At 39.1% G+C, this 18,539-nt stretch overlaps 1 long non-coding RNA gene across 1 annotated transcript; it reads left to right on the top strand.

Moving 5' to 3' along the window:
• The first annotated feature begins 186 nt into the window (after positions 1–186).
• LOC128548393 (uncharacterized) lies at positions 187–17,295 on the top strand. The gene is made up of 3 exons (XR_008367006.1): positions 187–862; positions 7,292–7,441; positions 14,982–17,295. It is a non-coding gene; the product is annotated as an uncharacterized LOC128548393 (long non-coding RNA).
• The last annotated feature ends 1,244 nt before the right edge of the window (positions 17,296–18,539 follow it).

Here is an 18,539-nt window from a genome sequence, read left to right as displayed (position 1 = left end):
GTATTTTCTCAATAAGCATTTGTAGAAGTTACAGCTAATTATTTGGAAAATGAAAAGAACTAAATTAATTTTAAACATTTCAACAGTTGGACAAGAGGAGTAAGGGAAATGCAATGTTTATTTAATCTGAATTTTTCAGGATTTTACACGTCATAAAGTATTACCTTTAGACAGGTATGGTTATTTCTGTTATACAGAGACAAAAAATCAGATGAGTGTCTGCACCCGCAAGGCGGTGCTCTTCATGTAAATATGGCTGTTTCCATTTCAGATTTTGAGGAAGTGTTGTGGAATGACTAGATTTTCTTGATTTGCATTATACTAGTGGTTAATGTTTATGAGAGGATTATTGTTAGCAAGTTAAGGGACTTTGTGAATTGAGCAAAAATTATACCCTTGCGAAAATTCTGCATTTACAGTATATGAAATGTACATGGCTATAAAAATTATATTTGACACCAGTCTGAGAAGTGCAGAATGTGATTGGTTGTTTTTTTATCACAAATTTAGAACTGACCAATGGTAAGCCTTCAGTCTGAGACTGGTCTCCAAACTCAAGTTTTATCACCTTGGACCTTGATGTTTGTGATGAATTACAACTGTAACCTGGACACAAGTAATAGCACCCAGCACTATATCCATGTATTGATAAGTTTCCTCTTTATAGTTCCTCTTTATTGGCATAGAACACACCTAGAGAGCACAGCCAAGCAGGTTAGGAAGTGTGAACAGTCTTTGATCCTTGTTGGTCTTGATATCTGCAGAATATGCTGTCAGTGAACAGGCTATAAACTTGGCTGGAGAGGGACCACAGATGAAGTCGAATATGAGAAAAGTCAGATATAAGAAATCTTTGAAAGATGTAAGTGTTCTAATCAAAGTTTCTACTGCTTGAACTCTTCTATTCAGTTTTCAATGATAGCTCTAGTTTCATGTCTTGCAAATCATATTGAACAAAGTGGGAGAGAATGGGTAAGGTTCTCCAATGTTGGTCAGGCAGAATTTTAATATTCTTTATTATAAAGCTGGCAGTAAGAAGTTCACAGAGCAATGCACACAGGTAAGGCTGGTAGCAATTAGGTCACAGAGCTTCACATTAGTGCACACAGGTATGGCTGGCAGCAAGAAGGTCACAGAGCTTCACAGCAGTGTACAAAGGTAAGGCTGGTATCGAGGTCACAGAGATTCACAGCAGTGTACACAGGTAAGGCTGGTAGCAAGAAGGTCACAGATCTTCACAGCTGTGTGTACAGGTAATGCTGGTAGCGAGGTCACAGAGCTTCACAGCAGTGCACACAGGTAAGACTGGTAGCAAGAAGGTCACAGAGCTTCACAGCAGTGTACACAGATAAGGCTGGTAGCGAGAAGGTCCCAGGGCTTCACAGCAGTGTACAAAGGTAAGGCTGGAAGCAAGAAGGTCACAGAGCTCCACAGCAGTGCACACAGGTAAGACTGGTAGTAAGTAAGTCATAGAGCTTCACAGCAGTGTACACAGGTAAGGCTGATAGCAATGAGGTCACAGAGCTTCACAGCAGTGCACACAGGTAAGGCTGGCAGCAAGAAGGTCACAGAGCTTCACAGGAGTGCACACAGGTAAGGCTGGAAGCAAGAAGGTCACAGAGCTCCACAGCAGTGCACACAGGTAAGACTGGTAGTAAGTAAGTCACAGAGCTTCACAGCAGTGTACACAGGTAAGGCTGATAGCAATGAGGTCACAGAGCTTCACAGCAGTGTCTTAGGTAAGGCTGGAAGTAAAAAAGTCATAGAGCTTCACAGCAGTGCACACAGGTAAGGCTGGTAGCAAGAAGGTCACAGACTTCCACAGCAGTGCACACACGTAAGGCTGGTAGTAAAAATGTCACAGAGCTTCACAGCAGTGCACACACATAAGGCTGGTAGTAAGAATGTCACAGGGTTCCACAACAGTGCACAAACATAAGGCTGGTAGTAAGAATGTCACAGAGCTTCACAGCAGTGCACACATGTAAGGCTGGTAGTAAGAAAGTCACAGAGCTCAACAGTAGTGTACACAGGTAGGGAGAGTACTGGCTCCAGTAGTGACACAGAAGGGTAGTAAAAGTCACGATCACAGTAGTGCACACATGTAAGGCTGGTAGTAAGAAAGTCAAGAGCTCACAGTAGTGTACACATGGTGAGGCTGGTAGTAAGAAAGTAACTGAGCTTCACAGCAGTGCACACATGTAAGGCTGGTAGTAAGAAAGCCACAGAGCTCAACAGTAGTGTACACAGGGAAGGCTTGTAGCAAGAAGGTCACAGAGCTTCACAGCAGTGTACACAGGGAAGGCTTGTAGCAAGAAAGTCACAGAGCTTCACAGCAGTGTACACAGGGAAGGCTTGTAGCAAGAAGGTCATAGAGCTTCACAGCAGTGCCTTAGGTAAGGATGGAAGTAAAGAAGGTCATAGAGCTTCACAGCAGTGCCTTAGGTAAGGTGGAGCAAAAAGTCATAGAATTCCCCAGCATGCACACAGGTAAGGCTGGTAGCAAGAAGTCACAGACTTCACAGCAGTGCACACACTAAGGCTGGTAGTAAAAAGTCACAGAGCTTCACAGCAGTGCACACACATAAGGCTGGTAGTAAAAATGTCACAGAGCTCACAGCAGTGCACAACATAAGGCTGGTAGTAAAAATGTCACAGGATCCACAACAGTGCACACATTTAAGGCTGGTAGTAAGAAGTCCAGAGCTTCACAGTCAGTGTACCAGGTAAGGCTGGTAGTAAGAAAGTCACAGAGCTCACAGTAGTGCACTAGGTAAGGCTGGTAGTAAGAAAGTCACAGAGCTCCACAGTAGTGTACAAGGTAAGGCTGGTAGTAAGAAAGTCACAGAGCTTCACAGTAGTGCACACAGTAAGGCTGGTAGTAAGAAAGTAACAGAGCTCACAGTAGTGTACACAGGTAAGCTGGTAGTAAGAAATCACAGAGCTCCACGTAGTGTACACAGTAAATGGGGGTGCATATAGGTAAGACTGGTAGCAAGAATGTCACAGAGCTTCACAGCAGTGCACACATGTAAGGCTGGTAGTAAGAAAGTCATAGAGTTTCACAGCAGTGCACACATGTAAGGCGGGTAGTAAGAATGTCACAGAGCTTCACAGCAGTGCACATAGGTAAGGCTGGCAGCAAGAAGGTCACAGAGCTCCACAGCAGTGTACAAAGGTAAGGCTGGTATCGAGGTCACAGAGATTCACAGCAGTGTACACAGGTAAGGCTGGTAGCAAGAAGGTCAAAGATCTTCACAGCAGTGTGCACAGGTAATGCTGGTAGCGAGGTCACAGAGATTCACAGCAGTGCACACAGGTAAGACTGGTAGCAAGAAGGTCACAGAGCTTCACAGCAGTGTACACAGGTAAGGCTGGTAGCGAGAAGGTCCCAGGGCTTCACAGCAGTGTACAAAGGTAAGGCTGGAAGCAAGAAGGTCACAGAGCTCCACAGCAGTGCACACAGGTAAGACTGGTAGTAAGTAAGTCATAGAGCTTCACAGCAGTGTACACAGGTAAGGCTGATAGCAATGAGGTCACAGAGCTTCACAGCAGTGCACACAGGTAAGGCTGGCAGCAAGAAGGTCACAGAGCTTCACAGGAGTGCACAAAGGTAAGGCTGGTAGTAAGAATGTCACAGGGCTCCACAACAGAGCACAAACATAATGCTGGTAGTAAGAATGTCACAGAGCTTCACAGCAGTGCACACATGTAAGGCTGGTAGTAAGAAAGTCACAGAGCTTCACAGTAGTGTACACAGGTAAGGCTGGTAGTAAGAAAATAACAGAGCTTGACAGCAGTGCACGCATGTAAGGCTGGTAGTAAGAAAGTCACAGAGCTCCACAGTAGTGTACACAGGTAAGGCTGGTAGTAAGAAAATCACAGAGCTCCATAGCAGTGCATATAGGTAAGACTGGTAGCAAGAATGTCACAGAGCTTCACAGCAGTGCACACATGTAAGTCTGGAAGTAAGAAAGTCACAGAGCTTCACAGCAGTGCACACATGTAAGGCTGGTAGTAAGAAAGTCACAGAGCTTCACAGCAGTGCACACATGTAAGGCTGGTAGTAAGAAAGTCACAGAGCTTCACAGCAGTGCACACATGTAAGGCTGGTAGTAAGAATGTCACAGAGCTTCACAGAAGTGCACACATGTAAGGCTGGTAGTAAAAATGTCACAGAGCTTCACAGCAGTGCACACACATAAGGCTGGTAGTAGAATGTCACAGGGCTCCACAACAGTGCACAAACATAAGGCTGGTAGTAAGAATGTCTCAGAGATTCACAACAGTGCACACATGTAAGGCTGGTAGTAAGAAAGTCACAGAGCTTCACAGTAGTGTACTCAGGTAAGGCTGGTAGTAAGAAAGTCACAGAGCTCCACAGTAGTGCACATAGGTAAGGCTGGTAGTAAGAAAGTCACAGAGCTCCACAGTAGTGTACACAGGTAAGGCTGGTAGTAAGAAAGTAACAGAGCTTCACAGCAGTGCACACATGTAAGGCTGGTAGTAAGAAAGTCACAGAGCTCCACAGTAGTGTACACAGGTAAGGCTGGTAGTAAGAAAATCACAGAGCTCCATAGCAGTGCATATAGGTAAGACTGGTAGCAAGAATGTCACAGAGCTTCACAGCAGTGCACACATGTAAGGCTGGTAGTAAGAAAGTCATAGAGTTTCACAGCAGTGCACACATGTAAGGCGGGTAGTAAGAAAGTCACAGAGCTTCACAGCAGTGCACACAGGTAAGGCTGGCAGCAAGAAGGTCACAGAGCTTCACAGCAGTGTACAAAGGTAAGGCTGGTATCGAGGTCACAGAGATTCACAGCAGTGTACACAGGTAAGGCTGGTAGCAAGAATGTCAAAGATCTTCACAGCAGTGTGCATAGGTAATGCTGGTAGTGAGGTCACAGAGATTCACAGCAGTGCACACAGGTAAGACTGGTAGCAAGAAGGTCACAGAGCTTCACAGCAGTGTACACAGGTAAGGCTGGTAGCGAGAAGGTCCCAGGGCTTCACAGCAGTGTACAAAGGTAAGGCTGGAAGCAAGAAGGTCACAGAGCTCCACAGCAGTGCACACAGGTAAGACTGGTAGTAAGTAAGTCATAGAGCTTCACAGCAGTGTACACAGGTAAGGCTGATAGCAATGAGGTCACAGAGCTTCACAGCAGTGCACACAGGTAAGGCTGGCAGCAAGAAGGTCACAGAGCTTCACAGGAGTGCACAAAGGTAAGGCTGGTAGTAAGAATGTCACAGGGCTCCACAACAGTGCACAAACATAAGGCTGGTAGTAAGAATGTCACAGAGCTTCACAGCAGTGCACACATGTAAGGCTGGTAGTAAGAAAGTCACAGAGCTTCACAGTAGTGTACACAGGTAAGGCTGGTAGTAAGAAAATAACAGCTTGACAGCAGTGCACGCATGTAAGGCTGGTAGTAAGAAAGTCACAGAGCTCGACAGTAGTTGACACAGGTAAGGCTGGTAGTAGAAAATCACAGAGCTCCATAGCAGTGCAATATGGTAAGACTGGTAGCAAGAATGTCACAGAGCTTCACAGCAGTGCACACATGTAAGGCTGGAAGTAAGAAAGTCACAGAGCTTCACAGCAGTGCACACATGTAAGGCTGGTAGTAAGAAAGTCACAGAGCTTCACAGCAGTGCACACATGTAAGGCTGGTGTAAGAAAGTCACAGAGCTTCACAGCATGCAACATGTAAGGCTGGTAGTAGAATGTCACAGAGCTTCACAGAAGTGCACACATGTAAGGCTGGTAGTAAGACGTCACAGAGCTCCACAGTAGTTAACACATGTAAGGCTGGTAGTAAGAAGTCACAGAGCTCCACAGTAGTGTACACAGGTAAGGTTGGTAGTAAGAAAGTAACAGAGCTTCACAGCAGTGCACACATGTAAGGCTGGTAGTGAGAAAGTCACAGAACTTCACAGCAGTGCACACATGTAAGGCTGGTAGTAAGAAAGTCACAGAGCTTCACAGCAGTGCACACATGTAAGGCTGGTAGTAAGAATGTCACAGAGCTTCACAGCAGTGCACACATGTAAGGCTGGTAGTAAGAAGTCACAGAGCTCGACAGTAGTGTACACAGGTAAGGCTGGTAGTAAGAAAGTAACAGAGCTTCACAGCAGTGCACACATGTAAGGCTGGTAGTAAGAAAGTTACAGAGCTTCACAGCAGTGCACACATGTAAGGCTGGTAGTAAGAAAGTCACAGAGCTTCACAGCAGTGCACACATGTAAGGCTGGTAGTAAGAATGTCACAGAGCTTAACAGCAGTGCACACATGTAAGGCTGGTAATAAGAAGTCACAGAGCTCCACAGTAGTGTACACAGGTAAGGCTGGTAGTAAGAAAGTAACAGAGCTCCACAGTAGTGCACATAGGTAAGGCTGGTAAAGTTTGTAACAAAAAGGTCACAGGGCATTATGGCATTGCAAACAGTTAAGGCTGGCAATAAGGACATAGAGCTTCATGGCAGTGCACAGGTAAATTTTGTAACAAAAAGGTTACAGTGCATCATGGCATTGCTGACAGTTAAAATCAAAGAGCTTCACGGCCATGCATGTAGTTAAGGATGGCAGCCAGAAAGTCACAGAGCTTAATAGCCATGCCAATAGTTAAAGATGGCAGCAATGTCACTGAGCTTTATAGCAATGCACATGCTTAAAGCTGGTAGCAATGTCACTGAGCTTTATAGCAGTGCACATAGTTAAAGCTGGCAGCAATGTCACTGAGCTTGATAGCAGTGCACATAATTAAAGCAGGCAGCAATGTCACTGAGCTTTATAGCAGTGCACATAGTTAAAGCTGGCAGCAATGTCACTGAGCTTTATAGCAGTGCAAACAGGTAAAACTTGTAGCAAGAAGGTCACAAGGCAGTGCACACAGTTAAGGCTTGTAGCAAGGTGAACAAGCTTCAGTGCCCGTAAGTAAGGAAGGTGACAAATGTATTTCATTTCTTATGATCTTTTTAGACATCTCAGTAGGTTTAGTTTTGGATATGGTAAATTTTCTGGCTGATACTATTTTTTTATTCAAAGCAAAATTTCTAGTTGGCCTACAGCCACTTCTTATGTTGAAAAACGGCGTTAAACCCAAAACAAACAAACAAATCAGCAAAGTAGTTCGTAGGTTGCTCCCTGTAAGGTTTTATTTTTCACTATTGTTCTTTAAGTATTTTGTGTCAGTAGTTTAACAGGTAGATATGAATCTCTTTAATTTAGAAATATTAACAAATTTCATCTTTATTTGATGATACCATCATTTAAAAAAATCATGATTTTCAGGTAATGTGTCAAACTTGTGATCACAAAAACAGACATCCAGACATGCAGATACTTAAAGATTCATATAATTTTAACTGGAAATTCACTGTCAGATGAAATACTAAGCTCTTGATGCGGAAATCCAAACTTTCCTAGGAACTGATATGTGAGGTAATCTGACTTTCTGTTTGAGTATTTTTGACCTGATGTTAAAAATAATGGTAAATGTTGATATTAAACTTTACAAATGAAATTACCAGCAGTTAGAACCTAGTCTTGTGCTGTAGATTTTAAGAATCTTTCACTGATAGAAGGTGCGGATGGAAATATCTGGCTCAAGGGTAACAGTTTAGGCAGTATTGGGGCTCTGCTGAGTTACTGCGAAACAGTTACTGGAGAGCAAGATATTTCCATCCACACCTTCAACCAGTGTATATACTTCTTCCAGTGCTACCTTCAGTTAATAGAAGAAATAAAATAAAATGAATGCTTTTTTTTTAAGCACTAGTAGCCATGAATTTATGTCTTCCTTCATAAATTTCAGCTTGTGTGTCATTTTACAATGAGTTTTTCCAGCGCCTGCAATAACATGGGAAAATTATGTCATGGATATTTGCGACTTTATTACTTGTACTTAAACAGACAGGCCAGCAATAAATTTAGAAACTGGATTGAATATGTAAAGCATTATGATCAGAAAATAAATCAAAGCCTTGAAATGTCTGATGGTTGCGGGTTTTTGGTAGATTTATTTTCTGTTCAAATGCCAGTTTATGAATATACCGTATAGCGGGTTATTTCTATGGGGGAATATTTCTGCGTTTCTGCAGTCTCTTGGTAGAATCCCAAAAATATTTCCAGCAGAATATTCATCCAGCAAAAATTTAAAACGCAAAAAAATCTGCATTTTTTCACCGTTGTTTCACGCTATGTTACCTGAGGTAATCCGAAGTTCACAATGGCATGGTCTAATTATTGGAAATTACCATCGTCATCTAACAACTACCGATAATGGTATAATTAGGTGTGATGGTCAGTCAAAGTCCTAACTGTTAATCCCTTAGAAAACGTTTGTTTTCTTTTGTGAATGAAATAAACTGAGCGAATTTCACTTGAGTTGTTCTTATTAATCCCTTGTGAAGATCTTCCGAACTTTACTTTAGTAACCTTTATACATTTGTAACCGTAATTATGCCGATATACCGTAGTTTGCAGTTGTAGTTTGTACAATATATTGTTGTTAGACTTATATTTTTTCAATTCACATGTTATTATATCCTACAATGTATTCAGTAAAAGCAAAGTTACTTTACAGCAGTTACCTATAATTTAGTTTATTGATTTCATATGCTAACATTCTCACGACGCCAGATCATGTGAGGAATTACCTCTTCCTTGGCATCGAAAACGCAGATATTTCTCTTCCTTTTATGTGAAAATGCAGAAATTTAACATGCAGAAATTTGTTTCACAATTTTTGGGGCCATAACACAGAATATTTTGACCACAGAAATAACCCGCTATATGGTACATGAATGAGAAACAAATACAAATTTAATGTGCCTCATATCTAAGATGAACTCTGCCTGACCCAGCTTGTGATGTAACCATGGGCTGGAATACCTTATCATTGATAGGTCTTATATGATCTAAATGGTCAGTGTGAGTAGATACAGGTTGAATAAGAACTGCTTGTTCATTGATAATTCATCTGCATTGTTCATGAATGGGACTATTTTGTGTAGCACATGAACATCCTTTGGATGTGATTTAGAATAGAATAAAGATGCTATGATTGTCAGAAATACACTTCAACTTGGGTAGGGGGATAAACCCGTAACCAAAAAAATGCATTGTGTTATTGTTATGTTTACAGTAAGGCAATTCTGAAAAGTGAACGAAAGTGACAAAGCAAGTTATATACCAAAATGAATGTAAATGTCAAAAATTTTACATGTCTGGCAATGTATAAAGTAATATTGCAATTTAAGGGATTCATGCAAATGTTAAGCATGATGAGAAAATGTGTCACACACAAGTGTCAGGTATTGTGCTTGTATTGACCAGTCAAAGTTTGAAAAATAATTTAAAATATTTAATTTCGAAGATATTTTTTGCTTATTTACTGGCATTTTAACCTTTGAAATGTCATTGACTAACATTTGTTGTAACGTCATTTCATTATTTAATAATTTTACATACTGTACAGTCAGTTAAATAATGAGAAATTTTATGTTTCATTTGCATGAAGTATAACTCTTACTGCACTAAAAAATATCAACTGTAAAATTCATATTCTTGATGGAATGTCTGCACAAAACAGGAGAAAAACACTTAAGGTGGAGTGCGACCTTTAAATTTTTTTTAGATAGATCTATGAAAAATTAACGGAAGAAAATTAAGGATATTTCTGATTTATTCCAGTTTCTCGTTTGGCTCTTATTTAAGCCACATTTGTTTGGTGCGCTGTCAAACTTGGCCACTAACGGCACTTTTTGGGCGTCATTTCTTGGCGTCATTTTCATTGTTTCTGTACGGTTTTCAGCATATCCCTGTTTTAGCTGGAAGCGGACGCGAATGAAATTTTTATATTTTTAAAAGATTTAAAATTTCCTTTCCTGCGATATAAATTTCGTGAATGATTTATGACGTACCTTAAGATTATGACGCATTAAAGCGTCAGACTTATACAAAGCGTAACGTAGTTTAGCTGGAAAATTGTCCGTTTTTCGAGAATAACATTTTTTCAGGTCGAGGAATTTTGTTTAAATTTCAATCATAAATGCTCAAATATATTTACTTGCGTTTGATAAACAAAAAATTGTATGTCACCGAATTCGTTTTTTCAGTACCACCGATTTTGTTTCCCCACCCCCGAGCTGAAATGCGACGTTATTTGGTGGTATTTTTAAAATTGCGCTAAAATTTCGGCCGATTTCGGAAAACTTGTACTATGGAAGATGTTGTCGACATTCTGTCGTAAAAATATATACGTTCAACGAAAGCATATTCTGAAACATAAGAAATAACACATATACAGTAATTAGAATAATAGTAGAAAAAAATAGCCCCGGCTGGTTTTGAGTTGCGAACTTTTGGTTTTTACTTCAATTATAATAATTTTTATTAGCATTCGATTTTGTTACGTAATTTTAATGGAATTACTTCTATAAAAAAACATCATTAAAAGTTTGTATTATCTTCATTATTGGTATTTAATGTGAACATGTGTTATAATGGACTCATGCATGTTACCGTTTCAAAAATTTCTAAAGGTCAAAGAGACCGTACATCCATGGACGATATCAATGTAAAATATTATAACTGTGCACCTTAGATGTCGGATTGTTGCTGTATGTAGGAAAGGTAAAGAATTACCCACAAGTTAAAGTTTTACTATTAACGGAGTTTGTCTACTTATTCTTTTTTAGTTTAAAGAAATACTCTATATTTTTCATCACTGATTTTCTGCTTGTAACTCGAGCTCGATTGCTGACTTGATATAATGTTTCTTCCTTTGCATATTAGAAAGAAAACTAAAAGAGAAAATTATTAAACAGTACCGACTTTGTTGTATTCAAGATTTTGCAGGAGACATATCATGCTTACTGTGATGTCGAAATGCATATGCACTCTTTAAAGTGTAACAAGCGGCAAGGTTTGATCGAAAAGTAACACTCAACTATTCCGAGTTACAGTAGAAGATGTGTTTAAGTTCACAAATAATGTCGCAGAGAATCGCGATTGACACTCAGTTAGAAATTTGCAGCTCAGCTGATATGTAATGGAAAAAACGTCATATCAAACAATCAACCAAACAAAAAATGATGGCGAATTGTGAGAGTGCGATGGTGAAGTGCTGCAGTACTGCTTCGCCATTGTACTGTTGTGCTTCACCATCTTACAGTAGCGCTTCGCGATCGATGTGTCACCACCGCACTGTCGCGCTTAACCATTTTAGTGTCACCAATGCACTGTTGTGCTTCGCCATCGCACTGTCGCGCTTCACTATCGTACTGTCATACTTCGCCATCGTTCTGTCATGCTTCTCCATCGTAGTGTTACCATTGTACTGTCACGCGTTGCCATAGCTCTGTCACGCTTCTCCATCGTAGTGTCACCATACTACTGGCACGCGTCGCCATCGCTCTGTCACGCTTCTCCATCGCAGTTTCACCATCGAACTGTCGAGCTTTGCAATCGCACTGTCGCGTTTCACCCTCTTTTTTCTGTTTATATACCTTATTTGCGTTGTACTGTTCAAGGATAGTCTCCGTCGGTCTATTGTTTTCATGAGGTTATAGAAATAAATATCAACCTGTAGGGTGTAATTCAAACGAATACCACCCGACAGAATGTTATTTCTAAACAATATTATATTCAAAATTAACCTCTCAGCTAGAAAATGAATAATAAAACATGTAATTGTCATTAATTGTTTTGTAAGAAAATATTTTTAATCAGCTCTTATTGCAAGCCATGGAACGTTAAAAATATTTGTTGTCAGGTTAACATCATAAAAAAGACACTTGCGACAGTGCGTTGACGAAACGCGACAGTACGATATGGTAAACCGCAACACTAGGATGGTGATACTACGATGGTGAATTCGCGGACCGCGACACTACGATGGTGAAGCACAACAGTTGATTCCGAAGAGTAGTTCAACAGACTGTCACCATCATACTGTCGTTGTTTTCGCCATCGTACTGTCGCGCTTAGCCATCATACTATCGTACCTTCGGGCTTCCCATTTACAGGGAGTAGCCGCTGGCCCTAACGGAACACCGTAAATCCCACGATTAAATCGAATTCTTATAAAGTTGAAAATCATTTTTTCTTCATATAATGCGCTTTCTGACAGGAGTAATTTAATCATAATCACACATTAAACTCGAATGCTAACTAAGTTACCCTTACCGAAGCAAGCCTCTGTGGCGTACATGCTGCGTATTTGCTGTGTATATGCCGCGAACACAGTAGTACGCCAGAGGAGTATATTTTACATACACCGCATGCCGCGTACATGCCGCATACTATTTCGACGAGTACACAGCATGTACGCAGGAGGTCACTAGTACACTTCAAGTACGCAGCACAGACTCTGAAAATTTAAGGAGTACACTGCATGTACGCAGGAGGGACTTGTACAAGAAAATAGTACACTGCATGTACACCGCAGATACTTTGAAATTTGTGCAGTACACCATATATATGCGGGAAAGACTTGTACAATTTCTTTTGGCATTTATACTTAGTTTTTTTTTTTATAAGTTAAAGTCTGAAGTAAACTTCATATACGCGGGAGGGACTTGTTCATTTTCTTTTGGTGTTTATACTTTGAATTTTTTTAGGTAAAAGTCTGAAGTACACTTCATGCAGGAAGGATTTGTACATTTTTTTTTTTTTTTGGAAGCAAGAACTTGATTTCCGAGTAACTTTTATCTTAATAGCATAGAATAGTTCAGATTACCGGTATTCTGAACAATGAAAATTTGCCAAACTATTTGCAATGTTCATTTGTGAAGCTTACATCTTAGTGATTTCTGAGCTGCACCTTGCATGCAGTATAAAAATATATTCTTTTTCATTTTGAATTAATCCTGGAGCTTTCTAACCTAGATAATTGAAAAAAGTTATTTGAACTTCGTTGCATTACATTTTGTAATACATGAAATAATTACCAAGATAATGCCTCAACAGCGCCCGAATGAGAAGAATTAATAGCTCTCACTGTTATTTGAATACTCTTAAGCAAAACACCATTCTATCATGTTTTATAAAGGCTTTAATGCTCATTATGTTAACTCATTAAGGCCTCACCAGATTAAAAAGTTGTTCATTGGATTTGCCGCTCGTATATTTTCAGAACATTTTTGGCTAATTGCGCTTGCCCCATTGGAAAAAATCAATCCAAAATTTTTTGGTGCGCTACTTTTTACGGACGTAAAAGTGTATAAATGCTTATATAATTCCAGTCCTAGATTGTTCTCAGATGGATTTTAATCAAAATAAATACATACTACGCACACATCGTCTATAATAAATCATAACACTTATATTTAGTTGCATTAAATTTGTTTCCCCTTGATGCAGTTACGCCATTTTCTTCAAATGTTTACCAAATTACATGCTACAAAAATTGATTTATTTCATTGAAAAGTGGATGAAGAAAAGCATACAAATTTATTTGATAACATCAATCTACATTATTTTGGTAAGGGTAAATACTTACTGATGCATGTCACTTCTCTTTTTTCTGTTTTTTTCTGTCCAAATGATCAGCATTTGCATACGAAAATTGGTGGGGTAAGGAATTTACATTATCACAGCAGTTTCGCCACAAGAGTACACAGCACGTATGCAGCAGGAGTACACAGCATGTACGCTGCAGGACTCAGGCCAGGAGTACACAGCATGTACGCCGCAGGGGTAGTACACCGCAGGCTCATTTGAATGTGAAAAGTGTATGTGCCGCGTACATGCTGCGTACTATTTCCCGCATACTAAATTCCTCCAGCGTACATCCTGTGTACTATGTAGTCCACAGCATGTACGCAGCAAGTAGTACGCGGCAGAGCTCATTTGCATGTCAAAAGTGTACTACAAACGTACTATCGGTGTATGTGCGGTGTATATCCTGCGTACTATTTAAAGCCCTTGATTTCAGTACACATCATGTACGCATCATATACGCTGTATGTACACAGCAAGAGTACGCAGCAGGCCTTTTTCTTCTGTAAGGGTAGTTATAATAAATTTTAAAAAACCCGAAAGTTCACAGCTCATAACTAGCCGGGATTTCGTTTTTCTATTATAATTCGAATTGTTATTTTCTTATATTTCAGTATATATATGCTGACATTAAACGTATAACTTAATGAAATTATGTCGACAATAAACTCCATAGTACAAATTTTCCGAAATCGTCCGAAACTATCGGCGTAACTTTAAAATACCACCAAATAACTTTGCGTTTACTTCATTTTTCATATATAATTTGATTTACTGTATATGTGATGTTTTTTTTTAATATATATATATTTCAGTATATGCCTTCATTGGACGTATATTTTTACGATAAAGTTTCGAAAACTGGTTCCAAACTTTCCGAAATCGTCCGAAACTTTAGCGTATTACCACCAAATAACGTCGCATTTCAGCTCGGGGGTGGGGAAACAAAATCGATGGTACTGAAAAAACGAATTCGGTGACATACAACTTTTTGTTAATCAAACGCAAGTAAATATACTTGCGCATTTATGATTGAAATTTAAACAAAATTCCTCGACCCGAAAAAATGTTATTTTCGAAAAACGGACAATTTTCGAGCTAAACTCTACGTTACGTTTTGTGTAAATCCGACGCTTTAAGGCGTCATAAATTTAAGGTACGTCATAAATCATTCACGAAATTTATATCACAGGAAAGGAAATTTTAAATCTTTTAAAAATATATAAATTCCATTCGCGTCCGCTTCCAGCTAAAACAGGAATATGCTGAAAACCGTACAGAAACCAAGTTTGACAGCGCACCAAACAAATGTGGCTTAAATAAGAGCCAAACGGAAAACTGGAATAAATCAGAAATATCCTCAATTTTCTTCCGTTAATTTTTCATAGATCTATCTAAAAAAAATTTAAAGGTCGCACTCCACCTTAAAGAATTCTATGTTTTTGTAGTATTTCATGTAATCAAAACCATTTTTCAGGTAAACTTCAGTTACAGATTTTCAGCAGCTGTTAGTGATCAAGAAGGAAACTCAGTACCTGTTCTAAATATAGGACCCAGAGGAGCAGACATGTGGACAAGATTACAGATCAATGTGTGGTGACATACTGCCCAAGATTCAAGTTTGGAGATAACACTGATAGATCTAGATTTAAGTTTAAAAATGATTGTGACTTTAGACTGCATGTACATAGTTTCAGTCAAAGGCATTTTTTCCTGTTTTTGTATTTTATTAAAAAACATAATTTTCATAGTCTGGGAATAAGTGCAATGAAAACAAGTTTTTACTACAAAAAATTTAATCCAAAAAAGCATTACATTATATTGGTGACAGGTTTGCGGAATTGACTGTGGAAATGACTGTTTCACATCTTTTAGATATAAAAAGAGAACTTTTTGAATGATAGTATTTTTTGTCACATGACCTTCTTGTACATAAAATGATTGAACTTATTTCCTATGCAATTTAAGGTAATGTTTTCTGAGCAGTTAATCAGATTTTGCCAAGAAATAGATTAGTACCTTTTAGATTTTCACCAGAGGCCAGTATTTCTGAAACTTGATTTTCTTAGTTTTCCAAACAAGATAGAAATATTTTGCCTTATTAAAGTCATTTGACAAACATACATTGCCTAAGGAAATATATAAAATTAACACCTTGTAAAAGATTTGCATGAATGGTTGTATATCTAGATGGAATTCATTAGAAATGCATGTTTGAAAAAGTATTATTACCTCCCTTTGCACAAACAGGATAGATTGGAAATAAATCAATTCAGAAGCTACACAGAGTTTTAAAACTTCACTTTGGATTCAGATTGTTAAAATAGTCAGATTTATCAAATGCAGATGTAAAACTAGAAAAACTGGGAGAAACATGTTGTTTTTGCCGTCCTTCTGTACGTCACAATTCATTTCGGATTAATAACTGAAGAACCATTTGACCTAGAATCTTCAAACTTCATTGGGTGGCAGGACTCATGAAGTAAACGACTCCTATTGCTTTTTGGGTCACTCCATCAAAGGTCAAGGTCACAGGGGCCTGAACATGGAAAATTTCCGATCAATAACTTGAGAACCACTTGACCCAGATTGTTGAAACTTCATAATTATGATGATTGGTCATGCAGAGGAGATGACCCTTATTGATTTTGGGGTCACTGCATTAAAAGTCAAGGTCACAGGGACCTGAACAAGGAAAACCATTTCCCGTCAGTAACTTGGGAACCACTTGACCGAGAACGTTTAAACTTAGTAGAATGATTGGTCATGCAGAGGAGATGACCCCTAATAATTTTAGGATCACTCTGTTAAGGGTCAAGGTCACAGGGGGCTGAATATGGAAAACCGTTTCTGGTCAGTAACTTGAGAACCACTTGACCCAGAATGTTGAAATTTTATAGGATGATTGGTCATGCAGAGGAGATGACCCCTTTTGATTTTGGGGTCACTCTGTTAAAGGTCAAGGTCATTGGAGCCTTAGCATGGAAAACCATTTCCAGTTTGTAATTTGAGAACCACTTGGCCCAAAATGTTGAAACTTCATAGGATTGGTGGACATGCAGAGTAGATAACCTCTATTGATTTTGGGATCACTCTATTAAAGGTCAAAGTCGCAGCAGATAGAAAATGGAAATCCTTTTCCGGTTTATTACTTGAGAACCATTTGACTTAGAACATTTAAACTTCATAGGGAGCTAGAAATTACAGAATAGGTGACCCTATTGTTTTTGCGGGTCATGCCATCAAAGGTCAGTGTCACAGTTGGCTGAACATAGAAAACCCTTTCCAATCAATAACTTGAGAACCACTTGACCCAGAATGTTGAAACTTAATAGGATGATTGGACATGCAGCATAGATGACCCCTAATGATTTTGGGGTCACTTGACGAAAGGTCAAGGTCACAGGTGCCCAAACATGGAAAACCATATCCAATTCATAACTTTGGAACCACTCTGCCAAGAATGTTGGAACTTTGTGGGATGATTGGAAGTAGGTGATCACTATTGCAGCCAGCCATCAGTGTCCCTTTGACTTTCGCTCTTGTTCCCTATTGATTTCTTGCATATACGACTATGCATTGGGAGAGACATGCGCTTTTTCTACTCTGACTAACAACAGGCTTCTTGCAGGCTTTGAATTTTGGTTGTTAGCATTGCATTTGAAACAAATAGTTATGACTTTACCAGATTTTGACTACAATGAAATAGGATATTTAAAATTCAAAGGGATCAAACTGTTGTAGGTATAACTTGAGCTCCTGTCAAAACTGCCTGGTTACTAGACCGCTTGTCTTGTAGCTCTGTGTGACAGAAGTAATAAAAGCATGTGAACAGTAAATCTTCTAGTGTATTTTGGCAGCATACCCTGGCTGGATTCCTTCTCAGCATGTTGCAATATGTAAATAAAATGAAAAAAATTATATCCATTTTGCTTGTACTATAATTTAGTTTACTGTTGAACATCTTACAGGTACATCAATTTGTTTTCCATCGGATGACCTTAGCCCTTATGCTGGACAGGATTAATTCTGCTTTTACAACCAGTGTAGATTATGATCAGCCTGCAGATCTGTGCAGTCTGACCAAGATCTGCACTGTTTGCTATTCAATCAGTATCGTTTTGGTAAGCACCCCTTATAACAGTCAATGGTACTGTCCAAATTGGAAGATGGACAAGTTCATTATTGAAATTTAGCAGGGTAAGGGTTAACAAAAGATATGTACATGTTATGAGAAGTATCAGAATATGGACCATTCTAGAATTGTTATTTGGATTTTAAGAATTCCAGCAATGGCCGGCAAGGTTGGAATTCTGAAAATGCACATATCAATTCTAGAATAGTTTTTTTGCATTTTGATAAAAAAACAAATATTTTGAAGACCGCTTACACAGTTGAAACTCGATGTCTTGAAGTTGCTTATCTCAAAATTCTGGCTATCGAGTTTTAGGAGAATCAAAGCCTCTTAGGTCTTAGGTTGTTCAGTAATAAAATTTCAGTAATAAAATTACAAGAAGTTAGTCCAGTGACTAGATATTTTCAGACATTATCAGCACAATTGGTGCTCAATTCTGGCATTGTTTATATTTCAAACAGATAATTACATGTGACTCTGGTGATACTTGCAGTATTTATACCCCCACAAAACGAAGTTTGGGGTGGGGGGTACATAGGAGTGAGCTTGGCGGTTGGTCGGTCGGTCTGTTGGTTTTCATGGTTTCCAGACAATAACTTATGACAGGCTTGAACAATTTAAGTAATTTTTGGTACACAGATGTGACATCAAAAAATACAGATCAAGTTTGACTTTGAGGTCAAAGGTCAAGATCATAGTGACCCTGAACAGTTAAATGGTTTCTTGATGATAACTTGAGAAAGTTAGGGCTTAGGATCATAAACTTTGGTACACAGGTGTAGCATCATGATATACAGGTCAAGTTCGACTTTGAGGTCAGTAGGTCAAAGGTCAAGGTCACAGTGACCTGAAACAGTTAAATAGTTTCTGGATGATAACTTGAGAACACTTTGGCCTAGG

This window comes from Mercenaria mercenaria, chromosome 14 (assembly GCF_021730395.1).
Source record: "Mercenaria mercenaria strain notata chromosome 14, MADL_Memer_1, whole genome shotgun sequence".
Classification (NCBI taxonomy): Eukaryota; Metazoa; Mollusca; class Bivalvia; order Venerida; family Veneridae; genus Mercenaria; species Mercenaria mercenaria.
Note: the sequence above shows the minus strand (reverse complement) of the source record. Positions and strands in the feature narration are given on the sequence as shown.